The sequence below is a fragment of the Adiantum capillus-veneris genome, chromosome 21 (assembly GCF_014529385.1).
Source record: "Adiantum capillus-veneris isolate H3 chromosome 21, ASM1452938v2, whole genome shotgun sequence".
Lineage (NCBI taxonomy): Eukaryota > Viridiplantae > Streptophyta > Polypodiopsida > Polypodiales > Pteridaceae > Adiantum > Adiantum capillus-veneris.
The window spans coordinates 135,169,518-135,189,628 of NC_140951.1; the positions used below are offsets into that span (position 1 = coordinate 135,169,518).

The 20,111-nt window shown below is 42.0% G+C and overlaps 1 pseudogene; it reads left to right on the plus strand.

The window, feature by feature from the left end:
• Nucleotides 1-5,053: 5,053 nt before the first annotated feature.
• Nucleotides 5,054-5,544, plus strand: LOC147431782 (uncharacterized; annotated as a pseudogene).
• The last annotated feature ends 14,567 nt before the right edge of the window (nt 5,545-20,111 follow it).

The window sequence follows — 20,111 nt, forward strand, 5'->3', positions numbered from 1 at the left end:
TCCCGTTGAAAAAGTCCAAAAGGAAAATAAAACGTGCTTTTTGTCAAGTCTTCTCAGAAGTCAATCGCGCACTCGGACTTGACCACCTTGCACGCCTCGATTTGCATCGCATATGCTTACACTTCTTACATTCCATTCCGAATGTTGCTTCATTACACTTAGGTTACCCTTACATTATCACCTCCTTGCCTTTTCTTGTCTTCCAAGGAGACAGGCTTTAACGTAATGCCATGTCTCATGACGAATATATTAGTACTTACGTGATGTATTGCACGGCAGACGCGTTGACGTTTTGACCGTTAAAAATTTGCATCCTTAATTAAGTGTTATTCTCCCATACGCAAAGAGGACTTACAACGGAGCAAAGAGGAATTACAAAGGATGTTGCTTCACAAGACATAAATGAAAATTCAAAGAGCAACATAGCTTGTCTTTGCCTTAACCATACAATAGACTTAATTTGACCTTCATCTCTAAAAGAATTGTAGGAATGTCTAGCTAGCTTGACTGTTTGCAAAGACCTAAAAGATTGTTAGACCACTCAACCAAAAATATTGTGCAGCTTGTCCATGAAGGCATTGGATGCACACATTAGGATTGACTAGTAAAACGGCATCACCTTCGATGGTGATGTAGACCCTTTGGGTGGAACTTGCCACATGTATCAATATGTTTTAGTCATAAGTTCACACAACTAGTCTTGCTTGGTGGGCATTACTATAGAACCTAACAGAACATACACAAATTGACATCAAGCATCTAGCACTGAAGTGCAAAGCACATTGACAAGTTTTTTAAAAAGTATTGCGTATATGATGACCAGTTAGCTCTACAGGTGTCTGTAAAACATGTGGCTAAACTAAACTTAAGAAAGCATTGACAAACTCAAAAAATACAGAAAGCATCAAAACTGACTAAAACTTGAAATGCACAACGACCTGGTAATCGTGTACGGGTGTCGTCCAATTGTACAAGCCGGAGGACAATGTTTGAATCAAGCTACATAAAAGCAATGTGAGTAGTTAAACATTTTGTTTTGCAATTAGGCACAAAGTGAAAATGCTAAATATATAGTGTACGTCATGCATAAGTGCCATACAAAAGTATGGTGGAGAGTTGGCAGTGTGGTCTCTCCAAAAGTTATAAGAAACGAAAGCTGTGCCCTGCCCCGTAGCATTTATGTGGTGCGCCAATCAAACGTATAGACATAGGGAATTAGATACAGATAACAAACCTTGCAATGTTGTCAAGATGGAGTTGTGATTACATAGTCAAAACGTCCATTGTTGTGAATATATGTCCTCTCTGTTAGACACAAAAAAGGAGTCAAGAAAAATACATGCAACATGAAAATCTCAAAATGTTTACCGTGACCTTTTACCGCGTTTTGTAGAGAGAGAGAGAGAGTCCACAACGGGTTGACTGGCCAAAGAAGGGAGAGGGGGACGAGGGGCATTTTTTTTGTATTTCAAATGTTACCTTATTACTGCTCATAGTACAGTGTGAACTACAACGAGTATTGTCGGTCTAATTGCCGCGCTTATTACTGAACCTTGCCTTAGCGCTTGAACATTTATATTTTGGCGTTTTTCTCTGTTTTTCTTGTGAATAAAGATTAAAGAACAATCTTAAAAATTCAAAAAAATAAAAAATAAAACATGAAACAATGGCTATCTAGATAAACATGAAACTATGAAGAGGAAGCTCCAACCTAAAGTTATCCATGCGCCTCCATGTAAAGCACGAACTGTCAGAGATGAGAACACTATAAGAGGAGAAATTGAGAACCGCAAAATAACAAATGGGAAGGAGAGAGAAACAAATGGGTAACACCATACCCATTGTACATACGCAAGCTTCAATAAGTCAATGAAGAGCTCTATTTTCGTGTACATGATTTCTGTTAAAGATTCTCAAAATGAATCTAATACTTTAGCAAAAGAAAATATAAACAAACACAAGGAATTAGAGTTATCCAATTTTCTCAAGGGGTTTCAAGATGTTTTTATTGACGACGTCCCTTGTGAACTACCTCCTAAACGAGAAAATGATGACCATGCAATTGAACTTCTTGCAGGAAGTTCACCCCCTAATAAACCTCCTTATAGAGTTTCTCAAGCTCAACAAGAGGAGATTATGCGGCAAGTGCATGAGTTAGTTGAAAAGGGCACAGTTAGTCCTAGCTCATCTCCATTTTGCTCACCTGTGTTATTAGTGGAAAACAAAGACGGCATATATCGTATGGGCGTCGACTATAGAGCACTAAATATGATCACTATCAGGAATAGGTTTCCCGTTCCACGGGTAGAAGACCTATTTGATAAGCTACAAGGGTCCACCTACTTCAGTAGGATTGACCTAAAAAGTGGCTACCATCAAATAAGGATAGTTGATCAAGACATTGTAAAGACCGCATTTTGCACTACATTTGGTCTTTACGAATACATTGTCATGCCTTTTGGCTTGACCAATGCGCCAACCACATTCAACCGCTTGATGGAGAAGCTATGCAACCCTCACCGAATTTTTATTGGAGTGTTCTTTGATGATATTATCATCTACTCTAATTCACTAGATGAACACAAGCAACACCTCCAGATAATATTTCAAGTCTTAAGAGAGAATAAACTTTATGTTAATCGAAAGAAAAGTGAGTTTTTCTTACAAGAGATTCAATATTTAGGTCACATTATCTCTCAAGATGGCATCCAAATGGATCCATCAAAGTCGGAGATAATAAAAGGATGGCCTAAACCAAGGAATCTTCATGAACTAAGAAACTTTATAGATATTTGTGCATACTATAGACGCTTCATAGAAAAGTTCTCACAAATTGCAGGACCATTACATGACCTAACAAAGAAAAATGTTAGGTATACATGGTCTGCCAAGGAGAACAATGCTTTCAAAAAGCTTAAAGAAAAGCTTATCTCTCAACCTGTGCTTACACTATCGGATCTCTCAAAGCCATTTGAGGTCCAATATGACGCTTGTGGTGATTGCCTTGGAGCTGTTTTGCTCAAAGAAGGGCACGCAATAGCCTACGAAAGTCGAAGGCTCGACCCTGTTGAGCAAGCTCTAGGCATATATGAAAAGGAACTCCTCACAGTTCTACATGCAAGCCTTAGACTCATGGAAGCACTATTTATTGGGGATTCCTTTCATTCTGCATAGGGATCACCAAACCCTTAAGTACTTCATGATATATGTAGACCAAGCTCTCCGACAAACAAATGAGGTGGGCGAGTTTCCTTTCGCAATTTCATTTTCATATTGCTCACATTGCCGGCAAGCATAATCAAGTAGCCGATGCACTCTCAAGAGAGCCGAGAGTGAATGCGGTTTCCATAGCAACTCATAATGATCTATCTTCTATGATAGATGAGTATGCTATTGATCCCGATTTTAGAGATGTGATTTCTGCCCTTGCACTAGGGAAGAAAGAAGAACCATTTACTTTACAAGATGGTTATCGTCTCTATGAAAATAGACTATGTGTTACTTTCTCACTACGTGAGAAAGTAATGTAGGAATCTCATGCTCCTCCTTATGTGGGGCATAGAGGGATTCAATCTACCCTGAAAGGGATTGAAACATATTTCTATTGGCCTACCATGAAAGCAAACATACAAGAGTATGTTTTTAAATGTGTGGTATGCCAAAAGACAAATTTTGATAAAGGGAAGCAACCCAGATTGCTTCAACCATTGCCAATCCCTACTTCACCATGGGAGAGCATATCCATGGATTTTATCTTTGGATTGCCTAAGTCTATCCATGGGAATACGGAATATGGACAATAGTAGACGTGTTCAGTAAACAAGCTCATTTTATACCTATCAAAAAGACTATCAAAGGGTGGAAGCATGAGTGGGTGGACACAATAGCTGTGTCCGGGATATCACTTTTAGGAGAGTGAGGAATCTAGTAATTCTCATCCGTTGAAACATTAAAATCTATTTTTTGGGACTACTATTTTTTAAAAGGTGGTCAGACTCACGTAGTACAATTTCATTATGGCAAGTAAATTTTTTGAACCATCCCGCGTCTGTGTTCTCGCAGCTATGGAACATTGCTCTCTCTCTCTCTACAGCTTTGTGTATTGCTCTCTCTCTCCAGCTCTGTGTATTGCTCTCTCTCTCTCTCTCTCTTTCTTTCTCTCTCTCTCTCTCTCTCTCTCTCTCTCTCTCTCTCTCTCTCTCTCTCTCTCTCTCTCTCTCTCTCTCTCTCTCTCTCTCTCTCGCGCGCGCTCTTTCTGTATTGCTCTCTCACTCTCTCCAAGTGTCTTTCTTCTCCTTTGGAGGTGAGTAGAACTCATGGTGGAACTTGCATCTTTGGAAGGGGAGGATAAGGAGCAGGTGCCTTGCCATTATATCTGTTTCTCTCCCTCTCTTTTTAACTGCTGTGCTTTGGGCAGGTTTGTTTTAAATGCACTTGTTATGTTTGGGGTGGGAGTGTGGGCATAATTCGAGGAGGTATGTACATATGGTCAGTCACACGATCTGTAGTCTCTAATTTATTCACAATTGTTGCCTTGTATTGTAAAATCTGGGGAGGTATGTTCATATGGTTAGTGACATGATTGGTGGTTATTATCTACACGACCAAGGATATTATGATTGTCTTTAATTTATCTACGGTTGTTACATTGTATTGTATTGCTGGGAAGGAGGCACTCAATGTAGATAGTAAGCATAGAACACCACATGGTGGTCTAGAGAAACATTCATGACATCAACACAATGAAATGACACAAATAGCAGTAGAAGTGAGAATCCTTTAGATGTCAGTTTCTTTGTTCGGGGTTCCCATTCCCTGCATTACCCGTGACAATTTGATCTTGGTAATACCCGGTGTTTATGTCATGATAGCTCATTATTTCATCCGAACATTTTTTGGGTTCCTACTTGCTTTTGCAACACTTTTTTCTGTGAATCTGAAGATGCCTTGGTGGGCTGTTGCCCTAAAGTCTCTTTTTGATTATGACTGCACTATCTAAAGCTCCTTGTAGCTTAGCTAATGATTGTAAATAAGTCACTGTGTTATGTTTTTTATGGTTGGTTCATTCCAGGACTTGAAGCAGGCAATGATGATCAGGGAATATGAAGCTTTCCGCAAGAGAGAACAAAGAGCCCGATTTAAGAGAAGAGCAAATGTAGGTTTGGTTGTTGAAAGAGAAGGGAATGAAGCAGCCAAAGGAATAGAAGACTTAACAAAGGCACAGGGCTGTGCAAAAATCATCGAGAATGAAAAAAGAGCAAAGATAGTGAAAGGGATTGCACGATATGTACTTCAAAGCACAAGTGGAATGGACATGGACACCAAGAAAGACATCTTCAATCGGATGATTCAACACCCTTTACTCAAAGATATCCAAAACGACAAATCATAAACACCATGTTTTGCAGATACATTGATAGGAAATATTCGGAACACACTTCAAGACTTGTAGAGGCGACAAACTGAAGATGAGATGTTCCTCAAGAGGTCTACCATGATGATTCTTCTGAACTCAAAAAATCCAGAGGAGGCACAAGGCCTTAATGTTAATTTTGTCTCCAAGCTACTTTCTATTCATAGAAGGAACTTGTATGGAGCCAAGAATCGGCTACTCCAACAAACTGAGAAGACCACTTTGTCCTTTGCCACATGTCATCGGAGTCTTCAAAAAGGTCACATACCTGAACAGGTAAAGGAGCTAATAGTCAACTTTTGCATGCTTGTGACTCATGTATCCCCCAACAAAAAAGACATATGTCGAAAGAGAATTGGGCGGAAGGAGTATATCAAGCATCCCATCCATTTATTGGAAGTATCACAGGTATGGAAGAAAGTGTATGCCATGTAGTGTCTTTTTGTATTTGTTAGATACTCTTGCCGGGTAGAAGCGTTTCGACTACACAACTATTTTAATTACTTACATAACTATTGCTAGGGTTTAGCTGCCAATTATTGACCATTATCTATTTGTTTTGCTGCCAATTATGTGTTTCATGGCTGTTTGTTATAGTTATTATTTGACAATGGCTAGGTAATAGCTGTCAAATTTTGGTTGGTAGCTATCCGTGTTTTATAGATAACTCTTGCCACACTAATAGCTATCAAATGTAGTTTACTTCATAGCCACCCACTAGCTATGTTGTAGTATCTTATAACTAGTCAAATATATGTCGTAGTTGTTCACTATATTGGCTAGTTGATAGCCGTCAAAGTTTGACCGGTAGCTATGTGTTGTTACATAACTTCTTCCAGGCTATCTGATTTTTATTGATATTGATAGCCAATAATGACTATTTTTGTAATTACCTACTTGTTGATAGTGATAGATACTAATAACTGTTCTGTTCTTAGCAGTTGTGTAATAGCTATTGATCAGTTATTTGCCTTAGTTGAAACTATTTTATAGGTATTAATCAGGTATTGGCCTTAGGTGAAACTATTTTATAGCTAGTGGTTTCTATAAAATATCTCTTGATAGCTCTTTGATAGCAATTGATAGCTGTTCATGGCTTGTGATTGCTATTTCATAGCCAAAATTTGCTTTTTAATAGGTAATCAAGATATTTTATAGCTAGTCAATGACATTCTATGGCTAGTGATGACTATTGATAGCTAATAACACTACAAGAGGTTGTGTGCTCTTGTGACGCTGTTAGTGACGGAAATACACTGGGTTTTTATAACCCCCGGTGTAGCTAAAACCGTCGCTACGAGCGTCGCTACGAGAGCGTCGCTATATGCGTCGCTATATAGAGACGCTCATAGCGACGCTCATAGCGACGCTTATAGCGACGTTTACACTGCAGACTATAGCGACGCTACAGAGCCATAAATAGCGACGGTTATAGCGACGCCCGAGAGAATTTTTTTTTGGTGGCAGGGCATTGAATGCCCTGCCACCCATCAACCATATTGTACTTGATTCACTTTTTTAAAAAAGTGCAAGGGTAGATAATAGACCCAAAATAGTCACCCACAAGACGCATTGTTTGCAAAATTGACAATTGCACACATCATAGGCAAAATGAATTGATTGGCAAATGTAATAATGACAATTGTACAACATCATAGGCATAAATAATTGATTGGCAAAAGGAACTGCGGTGACAAATGTAATAATATACATGGTTCAAAAAGACGTATAAAATCCGTCTCATGATACATAAGCTATGAGAAACCCTAAACTAATGCTATCTAGCTACGGCTAAACTGACGTCGTCTAGTCAGACGTCTCATCGCGTCCAAGCGGCGTATCTGTCGGATTCTGCAAAAAAAGACAATAAGACAGCTTTCAGTAAGTATAAACATATAACGACATTTATAAAACAATACAAAAAATAAAAAAGAGTAAACCCTAATACTAACCATGCCGCCGCGAGAACTGAGAATGTCCATCAGGGCGTTTAAGCCCTTCGTGCCTGCGTACTCGCGCTCGTACGGTGTGGGATCACGTCCTGTCATCGACCACTGTCAAAACATACAAAGATTTCATTATGTTAGAATTAAAAAACTCATAAACCCTAAACTATCGAACATAAAGAGCAATGTGAAAACACTTACAAAATCGGCCTCAAATGATGCCCATCCACCGCTCCCCAAGTGGTGCGAGCTCCCTGCCTCTACTCGCGCTCTGGCTGCATCCTTTTGTTGCTTCCACTTGTCGGGATTCTCGCGCGCTGCTTTCTTCGCATTCTTCCAATCTTCTTTGGCTAGCCAATCTGGCCTGTTCCACCCATTCTTGATTGCTTTTTGCACTTCGGAACGCTTGTGTTTGCAGTATTCGCGCATTCGAATCTTCATCAGGTCTTCATCGAAGCGCTGATCCCGTGTTGGAACGGGAAACTCATCATGAAGTATGCTGATGACTCTGTTTTTTAAATCACTTGGTACTTCACTCCATTTGTTTAGTATGTAGTGTCTAAACAGCTGAGAGCAAAGACCACGCATGCGCGAGATCACCTTCTTGCCGTCATCATCCATGATGATGCCGCCGCTGAAGTCGATGGAGTAGGACAAGCCCTCTGGCCGGTGACGCGTGAACCTGGGTGTCCCGGCAGGGGTCTCTAGCGGCGTGTCGATGGGGGTACGGACGTCAGGTGTCTCCACCGGCGTCTGGGCCCCGAAGTGAGGAGTGTTGAGTGGAGTGGCTCCTGGCGGAGTAGGTAGAGGTGTGTAGCTTCTAGGAACAGTCCGCCGTGCAAAACCTGGCGTAGATGGCGATGTTGTGGATGGTGTGGGGGCGGGCAAAGAAGGGGAGGGTAAAGAGCCTCGTCGAACACGAGGCGGTGTGGAGGCATCGGTGGCGGAATCCCCACAACAACCGCCACCGCCACCACTAGAGCGCCGGTGTCTAGACGAGTGTGAATCTCGTCTCGTCGACGCCGAAGCTTCGGAGCACGCCGAATGCTCCGAAAGAGAGGGAGATGCGGATGGAGTAGGAACGCGCGATGATGCGCCAGAGCGATGACGCTCCACGTACCACTGTCTTTGCTGCGGTGACAAAGAAGAAAGAAACTCCTCATCATCCATACCTGCATTAAACACACGAATATTTAAACTTAATATTGAATGAATAGAGTAGACAATGACGCAAAGACCATTAAATACAATGACGTAATGACGCATATAAATACAATGACGCAATGAATTGAGTGATAGAAGAGGCAAGTCGAAAACTCAGAATTTTCAATCAAAAGATGTGAGCGCGAGTAGAAAAGAGCGTTATACACCATGGAAGGTACTTAGAGAGCCAGAGCTTTTACAACACGCAAAATTGTTCAAATACAATATTTGTGGCTTTAAGAGATCTCTCTCTCATCCTCACATAACTCAGCATAACTTCCTATATCTATATAGAGCTCTCCGTTTAAACACATATCCTCTGTTTCATTTTGTAGCTCCTCTGCATGCACCCCATATAGAGTAGTAGCATCTTGATGCTCGTCTGGCACCACCGCAGCAGCTTCTGATTGAGCATCTTCTCTGGTCTCCTCCATTGATGCTGTTGTGATTGGCACATGGTAGCCTTCATACGTCCTTGCACTACGAGGGGCTACCTCTATGACGTACCACCTGTTTGATGTAGACTTTGTAGGATGAAATATTACCTACCAGAGCCACATAACTTACATGAGAGCTTTCAAGCACATAACTTGTAAAAGGGGGATGTTAACTATTTACATACTTACTTGTTCACAATGCTCGGGTAGTACGAAAGTGTCTCTTAGGTCAATCCATTTCTTAGTAGAATCCACCTCAAGAAAACCAGACTCTCCTCTACGCACAGTAGCGTTGCGACCCTCCATGATTATCTTGAACCATTGCACGTCGAACAAGTCGACAAAAAATCCTCTGTAATCGATCCTCAAAATCTCTTGCAGCGTGCCGAAGTAAGTGAGTTCCGCCACCACAGGATCTGCATCAGAGGAACGTCGTCGACTAGACTGTTCAAATTTTGCCATGATTCCACAATCTTGAGTAAAACGCTTTTTGTCGATTCGTTCCACCCTAAAATGTCGACCTTTACACCATGCTGCTGTGTATGACTTATACTACAACGAACAAAGATTATGAGTGGCCGTTCAAAGGTTTATAAATAAAGTCACTTGCTAGTCGTACATTGCAAACTTACCTTGGTCGCGCAACCCCGAGAGTACTCCCACTCTTCCTCAGTCACTTCGTCACCGCATTGTTGTGCGCTTTTCAATTGTTTGTGCAACCATCTTAAGCTCATGAAGGTTGGTAGGCTCTCCAGAACCGTTGGATAGTGCATCGGTGGTCGTCTTCCCCGTCTCCACTCGATTCGTGCCCTTTGTCGCTCTTGCTTTGCATCCTCATATTGTGAAATCCACTTTTGCATCACTGGATCGTGAAGCATGCAAAATCGGTTGATTTTAGCTTCTAGATCTTCCGTCATCTTCTTCTCAACACCGAGATTGCACATGACAATCCCAGATATGCGCTCATCATCTACGGTTCGCCATAGCGTGTCCCGGGCTTTATCAAATCTGTCTAGCCACTCTCCAATGTACACTAGGGACTCTGATACCAACCAACCTTCTGCCATGCTACCCTCCGGACGTGCCTTTTGACGCACATATCCCTTAAGCATTTTCATGAAACGTTCTAAGAAGAACATCCATCTGGAATGAACTGTGCCAGCTATTTCCACCTCATCAACTATGTGAACAAGAAGATGCACCTGAATGGTTAGCATTGTAGTAGGAAAATGTTTCTCAAACATGCACACAAGCTCCGCAGCATTTAGTTTGGCGAATGGTATGGAGTCTACGTTGATCTCCTTTTGTGAGATCCATTGCACCAGCTTTGCAAGTTTGTAGATTGTGTTACGAATGTCGAGAGACAAACATCCCTCAATGGCAACCGGTAAAATAAACTGTAAAGTATGTGCAGCAATGATATTAAAGTCCACATTTTATGCAATGATATTAAAGTCCACTATGAACGTACCTGACACATTTTATGCCAATCGTGTGACTTCAAACCGGTAAGCTTTCCTTCTTTAGTAAAACACGTTCGGAGCGAGTGCATTACGCCAGTGGGGGTCCGCAAAGATCGAATGGTCTCTTACTTTGCATATATTGGGCTCCTGTGAAAATCCATGGTGCTTTAGGGAGTTTTATCGATCTATCAGACGCTGTTTGCGGCCAATATTGCTCCATACGATCCACATTTCTAAGGTCAACTCTGGCTCCCAAAGTATCTTTCTTGCCGGTGAGATGGTCCCATAGTAGATTACCCACATTCTTGAATATGTGCATTGGATCGAGCAAGTGATTGATCATGAGTCGGGGCCAGTATGGTAACTCGTACCATAGAGATAGTCTCTTCATCCCTGGAGGCAATCCGTCATCGCACATCTCCTTCTGCTCTAACCATGCTTGTGCAGACATCCTTGGTGGCTCTCTTCCCAAAAAGCCGTCGCGTAACACATGATTCTCTGGAAGATACGCTTGATGACCTTCGTAGATTTGCTTCTTCAGTGAGGGTGCCCTACGTCCATTCAGTCTAGGTCCACATGTGACACATGCTCTGTATCCGCTTGTTTGAAGCCCTGCATGTATACACATGATAATAGATCAACTATGGGAAAAAACAAGATTTACAGTGTCTGAGCGAGGAGTGTCAATAGATCACCTGAGCATTCTGTTAGCCCGGGATAGTCATGCATGGTCCACATTAGAATGCCTTTGATCAAAGCATTCCGTCGTCCTGTGTGTCGGCTCATATCCACCACCTCTATGCCAATCCACAATTGTTGTAGATCTTCCAATAGTGGACGAAGATACACATCCATATTCCCCACTTTATATCCCCCTGGCACAATCAAGCTTAGCCATAGGTGCCCCTTCTTCGTAGTCAACCACGGGGGAATGTTGTAGTTGACGATGACAACGGGCCATACACTGTAAGATGTTGATCTTTCACCAAATGGATTTACGCCATCCATAGCCAGGCCTAAGCGCAAATTTCGAGCTTCCCTGGCAAAATCCGACCATGTTCCATCTATATGTTTCCAGGCTGCGCAATCTGCAGGAATTCGTAGCACACCATCCGAAGATTTATTCTCCTCATGCCATGATGCTAGGGCGGCCATGGACTTACATTCGAAGAAATGCTTGATGAGAGGAAGCAGAGGAAAATGTCGCAAAACCTTTTGTGGAATTTTTGTCCCGTGGAGATCTACTCGATATCTTTCGGAATCACATTTCGGACACTTCTCCATGTCTATGTATTCCCCTCTGAAAAGAATGCAGTCATTAGGACAAGCGTGGATAGAATTGTAATCCATCCCCAAGTTTTGCAAAATCTTTCTTGCTTCATCTCGGGAATCTGGCATCACATTGTCAGTTGGTAGTATGTGCTCTTTCAACAATCTACACAACATAAAAATATGATACAGTCGTGTAAAAATCTATCAGATCATTATACATTTAGAGTTTTATTAAAGTAAAGTGATTGTAATAGATCACCTGAAAAGCGCTGTGACGCTAGTGTCACTCCATCCAAACTTTGCCTGCATGTTGAGAAGAACCAGGAGTGCTTTCAATCTAGACATACGTGCTCCATTATACAATGGCGTATCGGCTTCACTTTTCAGATCATCATAGATAAGCCTTTCTGAATCCATGATCGTCTCGATCATTTCATCAATCTCGGGCTCAAACATTGCCTCGTTGGGAATGTGCTCTGCATGATCATCCCCCGAGCTGTCAGAGGCTACATCTTGTGGCCTCACATATGCTGCTTGACCAAAGCGCCTGCGAACACGTCTATTGGGTTGCAAGATTGCTGCTTGTTGGCAAGCGTCAGAGTCCGACGAGTTATAATTGGCAACAACTCGATCTATAATAGATGGATCGAACTCGCCAAATTTCACGAACGTGCTGCAAAGAAACACGTCTTGTCCGCCGCACAGCATGCTTGCATTGATTACAAGGACATAAGACCCTCGTTGAGAGATAGGTGTTTCGGTTGGACGGTCCCACATCCTCGTCACTACTCATAATGAGGATAAAAAACTTATAACCTGGACAACAAATTTAATATTCTATTGGCATTCTTCGTCTTATCTCTCTCTCTCTCTCTCTCTCTCTCTCTCTCTCTCTCTCTCTCTCTCTCTTTACCTCACATTCTCTAGTCATGTCCAATCCCCGCACACCTCGGTCTAGAGGTGCACGGAGATCAGAACCACCGGGTTATAATCTCGTCTTTATTGGTCAATACCTATATTTGTGGGTACAAGAAATCTACACACCCACGTCTACATGATACTGCATGTAGTGGACAAAACCCCTTTGCCTCTTCTCTAGCTGTAGCACTTCACAGCATCTTAACATCTTTTCACAGTAGATCTTTTCACTGTTCGTCTAACTCTAAACCCTAAACCGTAAGTAATTCTTGCGTGGACTCGATCTAATGTAAATAAGCGTAAATCTAAATAAACGTAAATCTAACTAAAAATAAACCTAAATCTAATTTAACGTAAGTCTACATCTAACCTAATCTTTAACGTCTTTTGGGATAGTTTCCTACGACGTTAAAACTCTCTTCTTCTTGTGGGTGTGTGGGTAAACCTAAATAAACCTAAGTTTAATCTAATATAACATAAATCTAAATCTAACGTAAATTATGTTATATTAAAAACAAAGAACTAAACTAACAGGGATTATAAGAACCTTAAAACTGATTTAACACATAATTTTTCACATAACTCGGCAAGAGTTGGCATTCTCATCACTAAAGATGTGAGAGTTAACTTCTGGCGGTGACGTTGCCTCATCTCCATCCACATCTGACGACAGCAATTGGCCCTTTAGACCGTTCTTGCTCTTGTTACTAACTTTGAAGTTGCTGTTGAATGACTAGAGGTTGTCTAGATGGTCATTGTGTTGGGGATGTAGTGACTCTTGCCGCCCTGAAGATCCACCTTCTTCCCTATCTTCTGAAGACATTTCACCAGTACTTTTGGATCGACGGAGCCCACCATGAGTGAAGGTAGCAATACCCTATATTCCATTGAGGGCTTTCTTCACCGGCTTCATGCAGGCATCGCAGTCTATGGAGACCTAAATCTAATCTAATATAACGTAAATCTAAATCTAGCGTAAATAAACATAAATCTAGTTAAAAATAAACCTAAATCTAATTTAATGTAAGTCTACATATAACCTAATCTTTAACGTCTTTTAAGATAGTTTCCTACGACGTTATAACTCTCTTCTTCTTGTGTGTGTGCGCGTGTGTGGATGTGTGTGCCAATAAAAAGAGATAAATGGTATAACCTTTCTATCACCCATGCCAAGTATGATAGATTAATTATGCCATTTCCCTTTTGAATAATAGGTCTTGAGTTCAACTCCTCGTCGGCTAGATCTTTAGGTCTTTTAATTTTAATTAGTTTCCTACGACGTTAAATTAGTTTCTCTCTCTTTCTCTCTCAATGTGTGTGCGTTTTTTTGGATCGTATGCATGTTTTCTCTCTCTTTTCCTCTCTCAATGTGTGCGTTTTTTGTTTATGCATGTTCTCTCTCTCTTTTCATCTCTCAATGCGTGCGTTTTTTGTTTATGCATGCTCTCTCTCTCTTTTCCTCTCTCAATGTGTGTGTGCATTCTTTGTTTATGTATGTGTGTGTGCGTTTTTGTTTTTGTTTGTACTCTCTCTCTCTCTCTCTCTCTCTCTCTCTCTCTCTCTCTCTCTCAAAAACACTATGTGTGTGTGTATGTGTGTGAGAGAGAGAGAGAGAGAGAGAGGGAGAGAGAAAGAGGGGAAGGGAACATGAGAATGAGGAGAGGGAAGGAGCATACCTGGCTCTCCTTCCTCTCCTCGTGTGTGTGTGTGTGTGTGTGTGTGTGTGTGTGTGTGTGGAGAAGAAAAAGAGAGAGAGAGAGAGAGAGAGAGAGAGAGGGAGAGCGTTACCTGCTCCTTGCTTGAGGGCGCCGAAAAACTCAGATCTGAGATCTGAGTTTTTGGGCGCGCTCGGTTATTTTTTTAGCCTGGCCGGCGTCGCTATGAGCGTCTCAAATTTCTTTGTAAATTTGCGACGCTCATAGCGACGCCGGGATTTTTTTTTTGAGCGTCGCTGTGTGAGCGTCGCTAATATGAATAGCCTCTTGTAGTGTAATCAAGTATTTTCTTTAGGATGAGGTATTTCATAGCTAGTCAGAGCTATTTGATAGCTATTCATGGGTAGTGATTGCTATTTCATAGCTAGTGTTTGATATTTAAAAGATATTTTATATGTAGTAATTGCTATTTGATAGCTATTGGTAGCTCTTTGATAGCTACCGATAGCTATTCATAGCTAGCAATTGCTAGTTTATAGCCATTTATTGGTATTTGATAGCTAAATAATAGATATTTCATAGCCGATGATTGCCATTTTATAGCTAGTGATCGCTATCAATAGTTAATAATCAGGTATTTTCTTTAGTTAAAGCTATTTCATAGCTAGTGATTGCTGTTTGATAGCTATTGATAGCTATTTGATAGATATCCCATAGCTAGTGTTTGCTGCTATTTCATAGCCAAAGCTATTCCATAGCTAGTGATTGCTACATGATAGCTACTAGAACAGCTCTTTGATAACTATAATAGCTAATGATAGCTATTTCATAGCTAGTGTTTACTATTTGATAGCTATTTTATAGATAGTAATTGTTGTTAGATAGCTATTGATGTTCATAACTACTATTTGATTGCTACATGATAGCTACTAGAACAGCTCTTTGATAACTATAATAGCTAATGATAGCTATTTCATAGCTAGTGTTTACTATTTGATAGCTATTTTATAGATAGTAATTGTTGTTAGATAGCTATTGATGTTCATAACTACTATTTGATAGCTATTAATAGCTCTTTGGTAGCTCTTTGGTAACTGCTATTTTATAGTTTTTCCCAGCTAGTGGTTGTTTCATAGCTATTGACTGCTAGTGGATAGCTATTGATAGCTAGCTATTGGCAGCTATTCATAGATAGTGCTTGTTTTATAGCTATTGATTCTTTTTGATAGATATCTCATAGCTAGTGTTTGCTATTTCATAGCCAAGGCTACTTTATCGCTAGTGATTGCTACTCGATAGCTAATAATAGCTCTTTGATAACTATAATAGTTTTTCATAGCTAGTGATTGCTATTTCATAGCTAGTGTTTAGTGATTGCTTTGTGGTTTTAATTGGTAGGTGAAGTAGATAGCTATTGACAGATCTTTAATAGTTGTTTATAGCTAGTGATAGCTACCTCTCAGCTATTGATAGCGGTTCTTAGATATTTCATAGCTAGTCATTAGGAAAAATATGGACTCTCCTTGGGCCTTTTTTATTAGTGAAGGCTTAAGGGAGAATCAATGAGAGGGCTCTTGGGATATCACCCAGAGGGGGAGGAATGGTAGGGATGCAGCCTAATTGTCTCCCTCTTCAATGCTAGGTTCTTAGAGAGTGGGGGGAGGGAGGCTTGGGGGGGGGGGGGGGGGGGGGGGGGGGGGGGGGGGTGGTGGTAAAAGGAGGAAAGAGGTGTCGTAAAAGAGGGAGGGACCCCCCAAAAGAAAAAATGCGCAGGCTTAAAAACCCTAGAAAATATTTTTTTTATAAAAAGTATCAAAATTGACTCATTTGCCTCCAAAACTGTCCCAAAACATATACTAACTTCAAAAAGTCAAATCCCCCCCCCCCCAAAATCCACTTTTCTCTCCCACACTCTCCCTCTTCTCCCTCCTCCCATTCTCTCTCCACAGTCAAGGCAGCCATATCCAAAAGCTTTCCACCACTCTCTTCCTCTCTCTCCATAGCTCGCCCTTCTCTCACACCTCCATCAACCCTCTACAGTCCCACACCCCATAGCCCACAGCTCACCACTATCCTCTCTACCTCTCACTCCTCCCCTCTTTCTCTATCTCTACTGTCAAAGCCACCATAGCGCCCATAGGCAGCTCACCTCACCCTCCCCTCAAATCCTCATTCTCTATCGACAGTACCCATACACAATAGCCAACAGCCTTGCCCACTTCTCTCCCTCACCTTCCTCCCACCCATTCCCAATCCCTTTCTAAGCCCAACTTTCCAAGCATGTCCACCGCTAACACGCATAGATGACCCAAACCGGAGATACAGGAGATTGTGTTGCACAACACAAAAAATTCAGAGGGGGGATGGATCCCACAGGTATTCAAGAAGGGTTCATGGGTCTACATGAAACCGTCCAGTGTTGGACCTCATGGCATACGATGTCGAGGCGTATTGGAACGCCATTGGAAGGGAAGACTATTGGCATTCAAAGAAACCAAGTCTGGAATGGTGGCTATCGTGCAGCACGTGTACAGTGTAGCTGAGATCCACCTGCAGAGAGCTTCAACTCAATTTGCACCTCATTGTAAGTCCTCATGGTTTAGCTATCCTATGCATATATCATGTTTAACGTGCATGCGATCATTTTGTTTGACTAAGGGCATTTGTAAAGATGTTTTTCCATCTAGCTTAGTTGAGGAGCAACCGCTTGAGTGCCTCTCAGGCACGTTCATGGTTGTGCAGGCTCACATTGGGGAGATTATGTTTCCTTATGTCTCGTCGAAAAAACTTACCGAGCAGCGAATATTCACGTACTCCCACAAGTACGTGGTACCGAAGTCAAGCCAAGGCTATGGTAGATTAGAAGCCGTGGAGACACCCTCATTGTAGAGTGCAAAATGGATAACTCTAGACCATTGGGCCTTGCTTTCTTTCAAGTGCAAGGTGCTGCAAGATTTCCAAGGGTCCCTAAAGTTTGGTAAGGCAACCAGATCGGTGGGTCTCAGTTGGCATTGTCCCATCCATTTGTTTGTGCATGCATTCCGCTCTCTGCCGATTGTGGAAACACCAACAATGTTTGTTTGCAAAGAAGTTGACGTAGATGCAATGGACACCATTCTAGGTGTCAATTGGGGCTATGTTGATGGTTTGCATGATGGTGGCTGTTACAAGTGCAATGTGTCCCCCACACAGCTTTGCCTTCGATATTTGAAGGCAAGGTGCACCTTGTATGCACTGTTTAGCTACGAAAGGTGGATGCACAAACATGGCCGAAGAGGTTCAATCCTTTGAAATTCGTGTCCGCATGCCCAATAATGAGGTGGAGGTGGTTTCAGTGAACCCGCATTGGACTCTTGCCAATCTTCGGGAACATTTTGTCATAATGGGGTTCGAGGATGTCGGCAATGCAAGTTTCAAACTGGAACAACGCAAGGTTTGCTTTGTGCTTGATTAGCTACCTTTTCTTAATTTTTCTGGGTATTTGTATCTTGATTGCCCATTTTTTAGTTGTGTAGATTGGAAGGCGGATGGAGGCTACTATGCTTGTTTACAAAGATTGGGCTACAAACGAAGTCATCTTGTCTAAGTGAATTGGCTTGTAACTTTACTCTTTTATATATTGGATATTTTATTAAAGATTTTGAAAATTTTTAGGATATCGGTGTTGTACTTGATTTTGTACTTGACTTTTAAGGTGTTGTGTAATTTTATTTTTACAACTCATATTTTTTTATTTTTTTCGAGATGGAATATGTCTATAAAAGGGGGACCACCTCCTCATTTTACCATTTTCATCCCAGCATTGCAGAGAGACCTAGCATACCCAGTTACACAAAGAAAAAGCATGGCTGCAACTAGTGCTTTAGATGCATTCCTTAGTGAGGCTGGGCATGCAAATCGCCCTGAGCTTCATGCATTTTTCACAACCCAACCCGATTTGGAAACCACCTTGACCCTCCACTCTCAATCTCTTGAGCACATCACTTCATACATTTCCACGTGCATGGGGAGATTCATTGTTGAGTTACCAAACCGGCAAGGGCAATGGATCCCTGAGGGCCTTCTGCACCACATCTACAAAGGGGACATGCCATTTCATCAGCGGCTTGCACGCTTTGCCACCATAGCACAACCCGCCAGCCAATATGTGCGGCTTGAAGATGATGATGTGCGAGAAATGCGTAAGGGGAAGATCGGAAACAATTTTTTCTCTGTCTAGGACATAATGATCTTCCTCCTTCACGAGTGCCCAACAGGCCCTGACGTAGTGCTACCACACTTGTAGATCGGCAGGGTCCTGGTTGATGTGAAGGACCCTACGCTTGCGCCCATTGACACATCCGCAGAGGAGAGGATGCTTGCCTTGACCTACCCTGTAGGGATTCAAGGCCTCTTGGAGGCCTCTCCATCTATCGATTTGTCCTCGGGGCCGCCAGAAGGAACAAGCACTCGCGATGCCATCCCTGAGGTAGAGATTACCCGTTTGTCCTCCATTGTGGTGGATGGGGAGGAGTTTGTGTTTTTGCATGATCTGGAGAAATCCTTTGAGCTTCACATGGATGAGTGTTTTGCCATCCTCGATGCCCATGGAAAGTTTGAGGTTGATACCACCACCTCCCATGACGATGATCTCCTACTGCCCATGGGGAATACTGTGGTGGACACAGTGGCGATCGCACAAGCCGAGGTGGCAGTGGCCAAGCAGGCCAAGGTTTTTGAGGAGGAGTTTGTGGCCGTGGAAGCCATGTGTTTGGCTAAACGCACAAGAGTGGATTCACCATCACCTGCTACAACACTTGTTTTGCTTGATCCAAAGGGGAAGTCAAGTGTGGATCTTTACTTGATGCCCCGATGCTAATGAGGACGATCGTAGACAAGAGCTATAGATGCTCACTTAAATTTGATTGTTACAAATGATTTTGTTAATGTTATAACTAATTTTTGCCATATTTCTCACAAATCCTATGTTTTGCGGGATGTTTTGGAGGTTGACGCCTGGGCGTAACGGTAAGGGGGGAGGAGGACGCCGTTCAAACCTCAAGCGGCACTTGCTCACTACCTCGGCACACTTCCGACTAGTGACGTGGTGTTTGTGCATGCCGACTACTCCCCCAATGGACGCTACAACATTTCTGCCCTCTGTTCACTCTCTAAGGCATTGTGCTTAACAACCCTTGCCCAATCGGCCAACCTTGTAGTGCTTGTAAAGAAAGATTTTGCAATATCCACTTTCGGCGTCAACTTTCGTGGGTGCCTCATCGCCCATGTCAGCATGAACCAAGTTGTAGGGGTTAATGACACCCAAGAAATTACAACCACTTTGCTTAACAGGGAGCCACCCCAAAAGGCTAAGCGCCAAAAAATTGTAATTCGAAAGATCCTAAAGCAAAAGCCGGATATCATGTAAAGTGTTGATTTCCTTAATGAATCTACTTTTTGGTGTCTATGACTCTCTCTTACTTGCAAGCTTTTGAATTTGTTATATGTTTGGCTTCCAATGTGTTTATGAGAAGCATCCATGCTTAGTGAATCATGCAGTTTTTTATGCATGCTGGGTTGGAAAGCATGTTAGCCAACCAACTTGCATTAAATCATGGGGAAAGTTATTGATATGCCTACTAGAGGGCTTGGGAGGCCCCAAAATGGGCTGCCACAAGGGCGTGCATTTGGGTCTTCCATTAGCATATGGAAGGGGAAAATGTGCGCCCTTGTGGCAGCCCATTTTGGAGCATCTCAAGCCCTTATAAAGGCTTATCAATACCCAGATAAATTATAATTGCAAAACAAAAACACAAGAGACAACC